General features: G+C 39.2%; 1 protein-coding gene across 2 annotated transcripts in view; it reads right to left on the bottom strand.

Moving 5' to 3' along the window:
• The window catches only part of KCNIP4 (Kv channel interacting protein 4), a 220934-nt gene that overhangs the window by 20530 nt on the left and 184288 nt on the right, over positions 1 to 16116 (bottom strand). The window lies entirely within an intron of this gene.

Genomic DNA, 16116 nt, shown 5'->3' with positions numbered 1-16116 from the left:
AAACAGGTTATTCAGGAGTACACAACAACATGTGTTATTTGTCCGTTTCTGTTGCTTATAATAGAATACCTGAAAGTGTATAACTTATAAACAAACAAAATTTATTTTTCACATTTTCAGAAGTTGGGAAGTCCTTGATCCAGGGGCTGCCTCTGGTAAGGGCCTTCTTCTGGGTGGGAACTCTCTACAGGGTCCTGTGGTGACACAGGCATGAGCAAAAGAGCTAACCACCTCTCTTGCTCTCCTTGTAAAGCCATCAGAACTATACCCATGACAACCCATTGAACCATCAACCCATTAATTCATGAATGAATTAATCCATTCGTGAGAGCACAGGCCTGGCGATCCAATCACCTCTTAAGCGTCTCACCTTCCACCCTCTTAACACTGTTACAATGGGGATCAAGTTTCCAACACATGAATTTTGGGGGGACACATTCAACATAGAGCACTGTGGTTTTGTAACAAGTGACCTGGAGTGAGATGGGACCCCAAAATTTTTGAACTTCTGGACAGGAGGGTCTGCAAAGAAACAGTCCTGACATGAGCTGAATAATTCTCACCTTTGTCCTGTGCAGTGGAGTCTTTGAAGACTGATGGATACTGACCTTGCAAACTGTATTGATCTTGGACTGTTGACCTTGAGGAGCCATAGGACAAGGCTAGCCCTCCGTGAATGGATCTGACTTATTCTCCAAAGGAACTGAAATCTAAAATGTTTGCCTTGGTGTGGAAAATAAGGACTAAGCAACTGGATCTTAGATTGAGGTGAGGGGAAAACTTCCTTCACTCTCTAGAGTTACAGGAATGGTCTGATCAGGAATGTGAGGTGTACAGACCCCCAGAGTGATGGACACTGACAATCACATACTGGTCCAGCATCGACTCACATGGGGGATGTGAACTGCACATGGTAGGTGGGGAAGTGACAAGCTCTGTTCAGTCTTTTTGAGTAGCTTCTCACAAACAGTCCCATGTGATCTGAGCTCCCCTTATTCCAGATGTCACCGCATCCCCACACCACCTGCCAGGACTCATTTCATGGGGGAGAATCAGGGAAGGGTGTGCTAACTTTCCAAGAGGCCTAAGTTTAGACGTGAATGTTCTGTGTACTTTAAATCTGACACTATTCTTGGCATCTTCACCAATCATCTGTTGTGGTCTTTAAAACTTTTCTTAACCCTTAAAGTCATTGTACCCTCACTAATAAACCTGCTTTATTAATTTAGTCTTTCTTTATACCAATGACCCAGCTACTCAACTGTAATATGCTTCCCATGCAGAAGTTTCTATTTCCCCATTCGTTGTTTTGAAAGATAAGACCTTTGATATATAAAAAATTTTAACTAATAGTTTTAATATGACTTTGTGTTTACAGAACTTGTCATTGTGTTTTTGTCTCATTTGATTATTATAATAAACCTATGCTTTAGGTGGCTAAAATATCTCCATTTACAGAGGCAGAACTGGTGGTGTTGGGTGGTCAGTGGGGAAGCTGGAAAGTGGGCTTGGGACTTTTCAGGTCACTACAGGTTTTGTATTAGATAACCCTGGGGAAATAATGCTGACCCTCAGGGACCTAAGAGGATTGGAGCAAGGAAAAGACAACCAAAAACAAATGACCAAGAAAGCAAGGGAGCAGACTGTGATGGTTAATTTCATGTGTCTGGGCCATGGTACCCAGGTATTTGTTCAAGCATTATTCTGGATGTTTCTGTGAGGGCGTTTTGTTTGAAATTTAGATTTAAATTGGTGGACTTAGAGGGAAGCAGATTGCTCTCCGTAATGTGGGTGGGCCTCATTCCATCAGTTAAATGTCCGAACAGAACAAAGACTGATTTCTGCAGAGCAAAAGGGAATTCTCCAGCAGACTGCTTCTGGACTTGAATTAAAACTCTTTTTTTGCAACTCTAGCCTGCCAGGATCCCCCGTCAGATTTTGGACTGGCCAAGTCTCCACAGAGCGTGAGCCAATTCCTTAATAAATCTCTTTCTATATATTTCTTCATCCTGCTGTTTCTGTTTCTCTGGAGAATCTTGTCTAATACATAAATGAATTAACAATAAACAGCTATGACTACATAAAGGGAAAGAGGTGGTAATTAGCTAATCACTCAGAAGTTTTGACTAAGTGGCTCTATCTAGTTGGCAGAAACAAGCCAATCTTAAGACTAAACACTTTGTAGTTGGACCATCTCACACATAGAAATTGTGAGTTATTGTCTATTTAACTCTAAGCCATCTGCTCAGGATAGTAAGAGCAAACACAGGGATCTCTGCCATTGGGTGGTAAATTTGTGCACGGCCAGAGCTGGAAAGCTGCCTCAAAGCTAAAGTGACACTGGGAAGATGTAGGGATGGCAAGTAAAGAGACACCTCTCAGCAAACTTGTTAGCTGCCTATGATCTCTAGATGCCTTTGATAGATACATCTCATAATGTGAAGTGATACTTAGAAACTATCTCCTATATGTTTATGTTTAATCATATGTCTGCGCCAGGTGAAATCCCTCCTCTGCCAGCTGATCAAATTTCAGGGTGATAAATCTCACCAGGTAAATTTGTCTTCAGTCATCTCACATTCATTATGTTAATTTACATCTCTAACAAATACATATTGTATGCCTCTTACTCTACAACTCTTCTAAGAACTGGGACTGCAACAATAAACAAGTCAAAGTTCTTACCCTCATGAAGTCTACCTCAAGTAGAAGAATAAGGATTGTCGTAGTCTGTTCAGGGTGCTATAACAAAATGCAATAGACGAGCCTACCTCAAGTAGAAGAATAAGGACTGTCGTAGTCTGTTCAGGCTGCTATAACAAAATGCAATAGACTGGGTAGCTTATAAACAACAGACATTTATTTCTCACAGTAAGTCTACCTCAAGTAGAAGAATAAGGATTGTCGTAGTCTGTTCAGGGTGCTATAACAAAATGCAATAGACTGGGTAGCTTATAAACAACAGACATTTATTTCTCACAGTTCTGGAGGCTAGGAAGTCCAAGACCACAGGGACAGCAGATACAGTGCTTGGCGAGGACACATTCCTGCTTCACATACGGTAAATTCTACCTATATCCTCACATGTTGGAAGGGGTGAGCTAGCTCATTGGGGTGTTCTTTTTTATAAAGGCACTAATCCTATTCATGAGGGCTCCACCCTCATAATCTAATCATCTCCTCGCACTCCTAATACCATCACCTTGGGGGTTAGGGTTTCAACATTTAATTTCAGACCATACCTAAGACCAAAAACAAGACAAAAATGATTTTTAAAAATCAACCAAGAGAATGATGATCTTTTATTTATTTTAGAGAGTTCTTATTGAAACCAGTGCATTTTTCTAACTTCAGGTGGGAAAAATTAAACTCTATAGGACTCTAGTGATTTACAAGATGGTACAAATGATCTATTCTCTAATTTTTTCCTCACTTCTCGTGTGGGTGGTCTCTCCACAGATGTGGTTTCTCACCTCTCCATTGAGAAAGAATTTAGTCAGGCTGTATGTACAGCAAAGCATTCAAAACCAACATGGCTATATTAGTTAGGTTCTAACTCTGGTTGCTGTAACAAATAGGCCCCCAAATATATAACAAGTTAAAAGAAAACACAGTATACTTCTTGCTCATGTAACAGTTTTGAGTGAATGTACAGATCATTTGATAGTACTTCTCCTGGGAGTCATTAAGAGACTTCTGCTAATGAAGATTTGGCCATCTTCAACATGAGGCTTCTAAAGTCTCTGTGATTGTCTCATCCAGAAGGAGAAAAAGAGTGCTGAAGAGTGTGCACAGGAGGTGTTTGTGGGCCAGGTCTCGTATTTGTACAATTCATTTCCACTCGCATTTTTTCAGTTAGAATTCATTTAATATGCCCACTCCAAACAATAACAGAAGCCTCGTGTGCCCAGGAAGAAGACAAGCAACACAGATCTGGTGAACAGTTAGGAATGTCTGCCCCAGCTGCATATTTGAAAGATACTCCCAAGTGTCTGTGCTCTGAAATAGTTCTCCCACTGGTGCTTTAACATGACAACTAGCAGGTCATTTAGCAGTATAAATTGTCTCCATTCCCCTGGTGTCATTTTTAAAGGCTGATACTTTCATGTAAACAAGTACAAGGAAGGCTAAACATCTGAGCACAAATGTGTTCATTAGGCTTTTCTAAGAGAAAGGATCCAGGAAGCGGTAGAGTTCTCAGGCTTAGGGGAGGTGAAGAGAGCCTCACTCACCCATCTTTTGAGGAGTCGCTGTAACTAACCTTCTCTCAACTCCGGTGGCTTTTGTATTTTCTAATGACATTTCATCTGACTAATAACAAATGATTATTTCATGCAAATATGTTGTCTATATAAAAAATTAAAATAAATAAAAATCACACATAATCCCACTAGTGTAAGACTATTTTGGTCTTTTATCTAAGCATATATTAATATAGAGTACAAATAAAATTGGGATAATACAAAAATATAGTGTGTGATTTTTTTTAACTTTACAAAATATTCTGAACATTTTCCATGGCATGAATTTTAATGGCTGCATAACAATTCATCCATTAAACTTACCATATTGTTGCAGAGTGAGGTGATTTCAGCATTTTTTGGACTACACAGAAATAATGATGTCATTACTATTCTACTGCATACATCTGTGACTGCACCTGTGATTCTCTCTTTGTGACTAGTCCCAGAAGGAGATTTACAGGACCATAAGGTTTTAACCACTTAAGGCTCTTCATGTGCACAGTCATGTTGCTTTCCAGAAAAGCTGTACCAGTTTGTGCCACCACCACCAGGTTATGAGACAATCTCACACCTAGAGGGGCTGCTGACCAGAATCACATGGGGATTTGACATGCACAAAATCCCATGAACAAACAGCAACACTTTGCTTCCCTCATGAACCTAATCATCACTCTGAAAATTACCGGAGGACATCAAGGCATTGTACAGATCCATCCAAGAGATAAAGTGATTTGCCTGTTTTTCGGGCAGACAATGATTCTATGATGGCGATCAGCTGGACCACATCGCCACAACAACAACGGTTTATTGAGTATAAAATAAACAACTCAATGTTGTCTTATGCATATCATCTCTTTTACCATTTTCGCCAACCCTGAAAGGTGGGGATTATATGGAAATAAGGAAAATGGGCTTGCAGAGATTAAATAATTTGTTTGAGTCATACAGTTTTTGACAGAACCATCTCTTTGCTTATTCTTTCAACAAACAGTTATTTGTTGAAAGAATAGTGCCTTCTATGTGTCAATAAATAGTTCATGTGCCTTCTGTTCTGGGCACTTAGGATGTAGGAGTGAGTTTTAAAAAATCCCATTTTTGCTCTTGTGGAACGTAAAATCAGTGGAATCAAACTCATAACTCCCTGAATCCTTCAATTGCAGTGCTGTCCTGCCTTCTGTAGTGTGTGTGTGTGTGTGTGTGTGTGTGTGTGTGTGTGTGTGTGTGTGTGTGTTTTTCCACTAGGACTGAAAAGGCTGCTTCCCAGTGAGTCATCTGTGGAAATACTCCTTTTGGAAAGACATACAATGTGTGTTTGTACCCAGAGCCTCCCTTCATGGCTGTGCTGCAGAGAGCCATNGAACCATCTCTTTGCTTATTCTTTCAACAAACAGTTATTTGTTGAAAGAATAGTGCCTTCTATGTGTCAATAAATAGTTCATGTGCCTTCTGTTCTGGGCACTTAGGATGTAGGAGTGAGTTTTAAAAAATCCCATTTTTGCTCTTGTGGAACGTAAAATCAGTGGAATCAAACTCATAACTCCCTGAATCCTTCAATTGCAGTGCTGTCCTGCCTTCTGGATTGTGTGTGTCTGAGTGTGTGTGTCTATGTATTTTTTTTTTTTTTCCACTAGGACTGAAAAGGCTGCTTCCCAGTGAGTCATCTGTGGAAATACTCCTTTTGGAAAGACATACAATGTGTGTTTGTACCCAGAGCCTCCCTTCATGGCTGTGCTGCAGAGAGCCATGTGTAAAAGGAAGCCAATTCAGTCAAAGCTGGTGACATTAATTTCAAAATATATATAGATATGTGTGTCAATAAATAGTTCATGTGCCTTCTGTTCTGGGCACTTAGGATGCAGGAGTGAGTTTTAAAAAATCCCATTTTTGCTCTTGTGGAATGTAAAATCAGTGGAATCAAACTCATAACTCCCTGAATCCTTCAATTGCAGTGCTGTCCTGCCTTCTGGAGTGTGTGTGTGTGTGTGTGTGTGTGTGTGTGTGTGTGTGTGTGTGTGTGTGTTTTTCCACTAGGACTGAAAAGGCTGCTTCCCAGTGAGTCATCTGTGGAAATACTCCTTTTGGAAAGACATACAATGTGTCTTTGTACCCAGAGCCTCTTCATGGCTGTGCTGCAGAGAGCCACGTGTAAAAGGAAGCCAATTCAGTCAAAGCTGGTGACATTAATTTCAAAATATATATAGATATAGATATATTTGTTGTGAATTATATTTTGAGAAACTTGGGGAAAATGTTTTAAATTTCCTTTTTTAAAAAGAAACTGTTGCCTTTAGTCCAGGGAAGACCTCTCCACCTTCCCCTCACCATGTACACTTTCCTCTCATGATGAATGGCTAGACATTAAAGTGCTGTGGAAAAGGTTTGGGGTTTTAGAATAGGTTCAATGAATGACTCCAGTGAATGTTAAAGGACGAGAGGTTCCTGACGTTCTGCTGGCTGGTACATTAATCTGTGGTGACCTTTGCATTTCCTTTTTTGCTGCTTAAACCCTTCACTATGATCAGAAGGTACACTTTCCTCTCATGATGAATGGCTAGACATTAAAGTGCTGTGGAAAAGGTTTGGGGTTTTAGAATAGGTTCAATGAATGACTCCAGCGAATGTTAAAGGACGAGAGGTTCCTGACGTTCTGCTGGCTGGTACGTTAATCTGTGGTGACCTTTGCATTTCCTTTTTTGCTGCTTAAACCCTTCACTATGATCAGAATGCAATAAACATGAAAAAAGGTTTTCTTAGCACAAAGCTGCCATAGATTTGTCAGTTGGTGAAGAGACACATGCCCTTTTGGGCCTCAGAGCTGTATTCCCTGATGAGCCTTTTCAGTTCTCTCAAATGGTGTCATGACACAGGTGAGAGTCAAGATCAGTTGTAGATGAACAATGAATATTTTGCTACTAATATCAGTACTAGTAAAGTATTGATATCATATAACAACAATTAATGTGATGATGACAATGTTGAGGATCATGATAAGCTGATACATACAAGCCCTTTCTATGTTCCAGGCATTGTGTTAAATACCTCATGTGAACTTATGGATGCTAGTATTACCTCCATTGGCAGATGACCCAACTGTTTTAGAGAGAAATCACACCCATTCCTATAATTAGAAAATGGCAGAGAATACGTAGTCTATCGATCACAGAACTGGGAAACCTGAGTGTTTATATCAACTTTGTAGATAATGTAGCCCAATGGCCTCAGTGTAAAGGTGAGGAGGTCAAGGTTGAGGAGCTTACAGGAATTGCCCATAGCTACACAGTAACTGCTGAACCCACCTTGTGTCTGGTTTTCCTGAGGTCTAGGCTGATGCTTTGACACCACAAGTGCCTTCATGTCCATACAGTCACTGGTATTTTCTGCCTAGTAGTATTTAGAGTAATCTAGTGCAACGCTTATGCTCTTGGGCTCTCGAGTTAAGTAGAATATCTGGGTTGAACCCCTGTTGTGTAGCTTCAGGCAAATTGTTTAATCTCTCTAAATGTCATTGTTTGCCTCTGTGAAATGGGGACAACTATTGGCCTCAGAAAGCAGTTATAAGAATTAATAAGATAATGCATATATGTTATTATCTTAGCTCTCCACCTTTCACATTATATTTGCTCATTAAATATTAGCTGGCAGCCCAATAGTAATAACCTAGAGTTTGGTAAGTAGAACTCGGTCATGCAATGGGTCACTGTAACATTAACGCAGATATACCAGGATTAAACTGTATTCATCAAAGCGGTTGAACCCGCATAGTGCAGGTCTGATAAAATACAATGAGCTTATAAGGCAGGTATGAGTTATGCCTCCTACTCTAGCATTATATATTGAATTCACTCTATCTAATATCATCAGAGGTTACCTTCAAAGACAGGGGAATACCGTAACTGTAAATGGCTGCTGAGAAGCATAAAGACCACCATCCTGGGAAATAAATGTCAGTAGAAACCCAGGAGCCTTTTATTCATTAATTTGAATGAAACTTTCCCCAAGCAATGCTTACAGGGATATGTTAGACATACAGTTGTCATGAAAAATGTTGGGACTGGTGCTTTAGAAAGAGATCCATGTATTCATAGGAAATTGCTGAGGAAATTTTTTAAGATGAATCATGAGTTCTTATGCTTTCCCCTGTTAAGAAAGTCTTTCAGCATTTCCTTGAAAGTTGTCAGAGCTCTGGTGGAATGCACTAGAATGGTCACAGTGGTATGCAAGTCAGATGTCCAATATTGTCCAGTCCACTAATATCTGTCCATACTACTGGCTGAAATCTCTTCTTCCCCAAAATCCTTTCTGTTCTATCATATGCTATATCTTCAGGTTCAGAACAGTTATTAAACATTTAGAAATACCTCTCTAAGAATCAAAAAAGAACTATGGCACAAATATTTCATAGGAAAAATTTAAAAATAAAAGTGCTGGGAAATAAATAGTTCTTTGGGGATCATTTATGATATCTGTAACATCACATCTTTTAAGCATTGATGTATTTCACCAACTCTCACACTCAACCCTGGTGTTAAGGAGAACATAAGGTTGTGAGGGGCTTAAGCTGAAGATCTTGGGTTCTTACCACCAGAAATGCCATGGCATCCATGTTTTGTCCAACAAGTGTTCTTTCAGTTATTCTTTCTGACAAAGAAGAAGACTGAAAGCCTTTGAGTAGTCACACAGGTGGATTTTGGGCAGAACTACACAAAGAGAACACAAAGACTGAAACTGGGCCCTTAATCAGAGCAGCAAAAGAGAGAGACTCACATTGCCACCCAAAAAAGTGTGAGAATCCATTCTCCTAGCAAGAACAGGTGGCAGGTACACTAGCACTTCTTCGAGGAAGTTATCTTCTCAAGCTTGCCTTTGTTACAAATCCTACTTCAGGTGAGCTGTGTACAAGCTCGTAAGCAAAGACCAGCAAGCATGCTGGACACTCAGAAAAATGTGCAGCAATAACCCATGAGATATACCAAAAAGGAGCAGCTGAATTGAACAAGGCTAGGAAAACAGGCTTTCAGGTGCAGCAGTCTTTAGGGCTATTTATCAACAAGTTCTCTCCACTTCTGAACACATGAGAAGATTGCATTTTCTGGGTATTTTGAAATGGCGGCCTAGGATCTTGTGACAAACTCTGGTCAGTGAGTAAAAAGCAAAAGTGATACACCTCATTTTTGGGCTGCAGCATTGGATTACTGATGCCAGGCATGCCAGAGCTCTCTTTTCTCTCTGGCACCACAATCAAGTGTGAAATGGTGGCTGCCCCATCAGTAGGCGACTGCAATGAGCAAAGCCCCACTGTTGACCAAGGGTGAACACAGAGTCTGAAAGAGAAACATCTGTTAACACTTGCAGCCACTGGACAGAATAAATCATATTCTGGCTGATATACCAGGTCAGGACAGAAAAGGCATTCTTCCCTTGTCCATAATGGCTAAGTATATAGTGAGGAGATATTTGAAATTTATCTGAGAACTTAACAGTATATATATATATATATATATATATACTGTATATATACAGTATATATATATATATACAGTATATATATATTTGTTTATACCTAAATGGGCTTAATAATAAACTATGCAGTTCTTACTTTGAGTATCAATCCAACTGTTCATTAATTATTTTGCTGTTTCATAAAATCATTACTTAAAATTATTTTCAAATTACCATTATGCATCATACATAATACCACATAGGCTTTGTCCAATTATTATAGCCAAGATTCTGGTGTCTGGAGTGGCCCAAAATCAGATAAGAAATTTTACAGTAGGATGCATTGACAAGTCGTGCTTTTGTCTGGTTGTGTTATATGCTACAGATGTACTGTGACTGTTAGTATATATTTAACATTTGGCAAAGACTGTTCTTTACTTTCTGAAATAAATTTCCAAGATGCAACCTGATAATAAGCTGATTTATTTTATAATTATTTTGTTGTAAAGCCACACTTGTTATCTTTTGAGATTTTCTTTTGTGTTTCCCATTAATTAGTTGATTCAATAGTTAAAACGAAACACCCCACCATCTCTAGCAATGATAACTTTCACAAGACAGATGAAGGGAACACTTGGACACAATAAAGATGATGGAGAGAGCGGTTTATCCTTAGAGACCTGCAGTTGCAAAGAATGGCTCTGTTTATATATTATTCCATTCTGCTTAATATGTAATACAATAGGGAAAGCATAAGTTCTTTTCAATTAAATTTCTACTCCCCTATTTCCCCTCTCTTGAAACTGGGGTTTCCCTGAAAAGTCACTATTAGTAGCATGACAATTTATTTATTTATTTATTTTCCTTTTTTTGTCTTTTTTCGTGTCCGGCAACGGATCACAACCCTCAGTGTCGCGCCCACACTGGACCAGGACTGGCAACGGGATCGCAACCCTTGGTGTTGCTCCCACACCTCACTCAGCCAGTGAGCGGGAACCAGTCTGTATGTGGGATCCGAACCCTCGGTGGGAGCGCCGCAGCACTCCCAAGCGGCGCACTGTAGCAGTGGGCCACCAGGCCGGCCCAGTAGCATGACAATTTAAAGACACCCTGGCATTCTACAATTGTAGGAGAGTTTTCAAAATTTAAATGATGCAATTCCATAACCTGTGCTGCTGATATCATTAGATTCTACTTGAGGACTTCTGTAGAGGGTTAGAAATCGTGATTCTCATTTGATTTTTAGAAAAGGGTTTTGGAGTAATGCATGTATGAGACAAAAGTCCTCTATTAAGGGACAAAAGTCCACAGCCAGTCGGCAAAAGCCCATCTAATCAATTCTAATCACTGGTTAGGGATGGGATTATGTACTTTGACTGTTTAACATACTGACTGTTGTTAAAAGATGTTGAAAGAATTGCTGTAGGGAAAAATGTGAAAAAATGTTTGCTAAGGCCAAGCTGTTTGTTGGTGGAAACTTTAGAGATAATTATTCTAAGAGTGTAACATTTGCTTAAATCATTTAAGGAGAGGTTATGTTTTGGATTAGATAATGATTGCAGTCTGATCAATTTAGCTTTCATAAATTGTTCTTTGGAATGTCATCTTGTTAATTTAAATGATTTTACTAGTTTCCATTGTTTAAGCTATAGTTAGCCATGGATAACTTTTGTCACATTGCCCATGCCTTTGTGTCCTTTTGAAATGATTGAATCAACTGATTTTTCTTGTGAAACTTCCTTGTCTTTACAATAAAAAACATAAGCTAACTTTGAATCAGGGCTATACTCAGTTTTCTCCTTCTAACAGAGGAGTTGCTGAGCTGCAGTCCCTTCAGGCTTCTCATTGCATTCATGTTGCTCTGAGTAATCTTTTTTTCATCTCCTTTACACAGTGAGAAGTGTAACAGACTTCTCTGCTCCCTTTAAAGTTGGTAAATACTTTGAGGGCAGGAGCCAACCATTATAGAACCCAGCAGTGCTTACAACAAGAAGTATCAAAAATATTTATCCTGAATGGATAAATATTTATTCAGTTCTCAGCCTTTAAGAAATTAGAAAATGCCTGCTTCATAGATTACAGGACACCTGCCGAGCAATGCTATCAACTTATTTTTCTTAAGCCATTTTCTTAAAGTTATTTTTAATAACACTGCTTTTGCTATAGAAGCTTTGTCTGAAGCCAGCGAGTTAGTGTCATCTGCTGTCGACGTCCGATCCTTTGCCATGTGTGACCTCCCCACGTGTAAGTTACCCTTTAATTAAAGCTCTTTGCAAGCCATTAAAAAAAAAATAGATAATAAACTTTCTCTGTTAATATTCTTGAAAACTTGTGCCTAAGTTTTCAAAACTCCATGAATTTGAAAACAGTTTTTTTCTCATGTAAATTCCCAACCCCATGGCTGCCTATCATGAATATGATCACAAATATTATAGGGAGACCACTAAAGTCAAGGGAAAAAAAAAAAAACACAGAAAACAAAACAAAAAATTACTTCTTATTTCAGCACGAAAAACCTTAATGCAGTCATAATTGGGTTATAAAAAGCTCATTTGAAAATAATAGACTTAGCCTTTCAGCTTTCAGAGTATTAAAGCTGATCACTAAGAACTAGAACTAGCTTTAAATTTCTATTCTAATATTCCTAGGTGTTTGAACCCAGAGGAAGTCATTTATTCTTTCTTTGCCTAAATTTCTTATCTATAAAATGACATCTAAGAAATACTGATAGCACAGGTAAATAAAACAAATAAAAATTGAAATAGGCAATGTGTGACAAGAAAAATTTTAAAAACTGGATATATTCAACATGTTGGGTATTTTGCTGCTTCTAAAATCTGCATTAACTACCTCCTGTATTCCCTGAACATATTCATAGGGTCAAAGTAGTTAAATATGGATTGCAGATTGGAAAAAAAAAAATGGTGGGAAAAGACTTCCCTAGATGTTATCATCGGAAAGTGATGAGAGCTGGTTGGTAATCAAGATTCAACTGAAATGCCTGAGTGTGAGGATATAGGCACATTCTGAGCCCCACAAAGTCTCAAGGTCACCCTGCATGAAGAAGAAATTCAAGGTGCAAGGCAAAGGTTCTTCCCACCTCCAGGTCTGCTTTCTGACTATATTGAAGAAGGAAATTACATGAGATTTACAGCCAAAAAAGAAAGGGCTTAAGTTGCACCTCTACTGGTAACAAAAAAATCATTGAAACGTTCTAGGCCTCTGGGTCTCAGTCCATGAAAATGTTGAAAATAGTTCTTACAATAAAGTAATAAGAACCATTTGACATGTTGCAAATAAACACCCTAGCACAATACTAGATCCTCTACAAATTTGCTTTTTTAAACATTCTCTCTTTAACTCACTTAAGATGATTCTGCAAAAAGTGTTTGTCCAAATTTTGCAGAAGAAAGGCTTCCTGGATTAAATAAAGAATAAAGGTTCAGAACTTGGGATTGGGCCCATGTCCTGAACCTTTATTGGAATGTATATAGGATTATTTGATTTAGAGAGGGCCGAGCCCGTGGCTCACTCGGGAGAGTGTGGCACTGGGAGCGCAGCAGCACTCCCACGGCGGGTTCAGATCCTATATAGGGATGACCGGTGCGCTCACAGCGCTCACTGGCTGAGCGCGGTGTGGCCGGTCTCAAAAAGGACAAAAAAAAAAAGATTTTTCCAACTTTGGGTAAAAAGAGGGTTCATTTAGCCAGGTTTATTTTGTCAATTATGAGGCGGTTAAGTTCTGCAGGCACCCAAAACTATTTGGGGGGAAAAGCCAGCAGTGCCTGGGAGAAGACCTGTGCATTAGTTTTCTATTGCTATGTGACAAATTGCCATAAACTTAGGGACTTGGAACACACAAATTTATTGTCTCATGCTTCTGTGGGACAAGAGTCTGTCATGGTTTGTCCGTGTCCTCTGCTCAGGCTGTCACCCTCACAGTAACTGGTGTGGTTCTCACTTCAGCTTGGCCAAAAAAAAAAAAAAAAAGAAAGAAAGAAAGAAAAAAACAACTGCTCTTCCAAGTTCATTCTGGTTCTCGGCAGAATTCAGTTCTTGTACGACCGAGGTCCCTGTTGCTTTGCTCGCTATTCAATGGGGGCTTTACTCATCTTTATCCTCATGTAGTTCTTTCCATCTTCAAACCAACAAAGAGTCCTGCTCACATTCTGATTCTTTGTGACTTCTCCTTCTGTAAAGGGCCCATGAAGATAGTCTCTGTATCTTAAGGTCACCTGATCTGGGACTTTGATTCTATCTGTGACATCTGTTCACAGCAGTACCTTGATTAGTATTTGATTGATTAACCAGGAGCCACTAATCTTGGGTGGCCATCTTTAGATGTCTACCTAGTACGGCCTGTGTCTTCTCAGTATGGGTTAACTCTGGTTTTCACAGTTTAACAGTCTTTTCTACAGTTATACTAGCAAGTATATCCACCACAACGATACTACTTAGGGCCCTAATTTAACTAGATTTGAAAGGATTATATCCTGTCAAAGCTGTAGACTTAGCTGCATAAAGAACATTTATGGTGGCAAAATTGAATATCCTTTTTATGAATGCAAAGAATAGTATTCTATATATTGAAGTGTGCCCTGCCCTAATTTATTTCTGTTCTATACCACCCAGGTTATTGTGTATATTTTATTAATTGATTAGATAACTTTCAAATTGGCATGACAGCCCAAAGATACTAAAAAACAAACACGTGTTCTCATTAAACCCTCATAACATAGTAGAGGAGGTGGATATTTTCTCACATGATATGCAAAAAATGAGCTCAGAGAAGGTTAAGGGACTTTTCCAAGGTCAGATAGATTTTAAGCAGTGAGACTGAGATTTGAACCTGTTTGACTACAAAGCCTCCTTATAAGCTTCCTCCATGAACAAGTGCAACCACAGAAAAGAAAAATAAACTAAGGGGGAAAATTTATCCCAATGTCTTTCAACCCTATCAACTCACTAAACAAAAAATCATTAGTCCTTTATTCAACAGTATTCATACACCAAGCCCTAATGGTAAACCCACAAGTGAGGAGACGGAGGACAACACCCAAGTTCCCAGGTCATTGTCTGTGTAGGACAGGTCAGCTCTGGCTCTGAGCACGCCTTATTATGTGTTCCTTTACCTCCCCTTTCTCATTACCAATCGTGAACTGCAGTTTCCAGGAGCAGCCTTGAGTCTCTGAAGCTTGGCTGTATGTCAAAGGAATGTTTCTTCTGCTTAAAGTTCTGTTTGTTGCAAGTACTTGAGCAGTCCCTACCTTTCTCTGCCTTCCCCTCGTGGTTCATCAGGAGGCTCTTCTCTGAAGGGGACAATTAGCAAGGGTCACAAAAGCTACCTGGAAGGAAAGCCGTGCCTAGGACCACAAGGCTGCAGGCTCCTGGGTGGGACAGTAATACCTCCCTTTCCTTCCCACTCTGGGGAAGGATGGCCCAGGAGAGCAGAGGTTGGTTACTCTCATCAGAGCCTCCTGATAAACCACTTCAAAGGCTCTCTGCAGCTCAGATGGTGCACGGGATGAGCTGGCCTGGAACATTCTCCATGTTTTATTTTAATATTGAGGCACATGGGGGCAGTAGTGTCCTCCATGACAGCTTGAAATGGATTTTTAGTTCTGTTCTTCAGAGGTGGTTCTTTCTCTAAGGTTGGTGCATGTCTCAGTAAATTTTGTTCAAGAAAGCTATTTTATTTTTATGAAAGGTGACATTGAACCTCGTTCTCCCATTAGACATCTAGAAAAATTAACTGTTTCAGGGAATGGGGCTCAGAAACTATTAATTCTTCCATTCTAAGTATTACTCTTGGAGTAAGTCAGCCTAAATTCACAATCACTTTTTTGGCAATTGAGCCACCCTTAATTTATTACCAAAAATGTGTAGGTCTAAGGAAACAAGTAAACACAAAAGAGGACACAAAACAAATTCCAAAGCTGGAGTCTGAAAACCTTATAAAATTAAGTACTTGGAGTAAGTCAGCCTAAATTCACAATCACTTTTTTGGCAATTGAGCCACCCTTAATTTATTACCAAAAATGTGTAGGTCTAAGGAAACAAGTATACACAAAAGAGGACACAAAACAAATTCCAAAGCTGGAGTCTGAAAACCTTATAAAATTAAGTGTGTCTGGACTGTGGAGTCAGGCTGATTTGCTATTTTATGGGGGAGCATTTTAAACTTTTAAAATGAGAATAATGACACTACCTGTGTTGAGGTTATTCTGAGGCTTAAATAAAGATAATTCATGTACAATATTTAGCACAGTGCCTGGCATGTATAAACACCCACTGCACATGGCTTATGATGGGGATCATTTCAACAATGATTGTGATGATTATGAACCTGTTAGCTTTTGTCATTTTTTTCATATAGTGTAGAATATTTTACTTATCCTTTTTACATACCATCTGCTGATTTTCATCTCAGAGA

Source organism: Galeopterus variegatus, unplaced genomic scaffold, assembly GCF_000696425.1.
Source record: "Galeopterus variegatus unplaced genomic scaffold, G_variegatus-3.0.2 Scaffold1230, whole genome shotgun sequence".
In the NCBI taxonomy this organism is placed as follows: domain Eukaryota; kingdom Metazoa; phylum Chordata; class Mammalia; order Dermoptera; family Cynocephalidae; genus Galeopterus; species Galeopterus variegatus.
The sequence above is the reverse complement of the archived record's forward strand: the minus strand, read 5'-3'. Positions and strand labels throughout refer to the sequence as shown.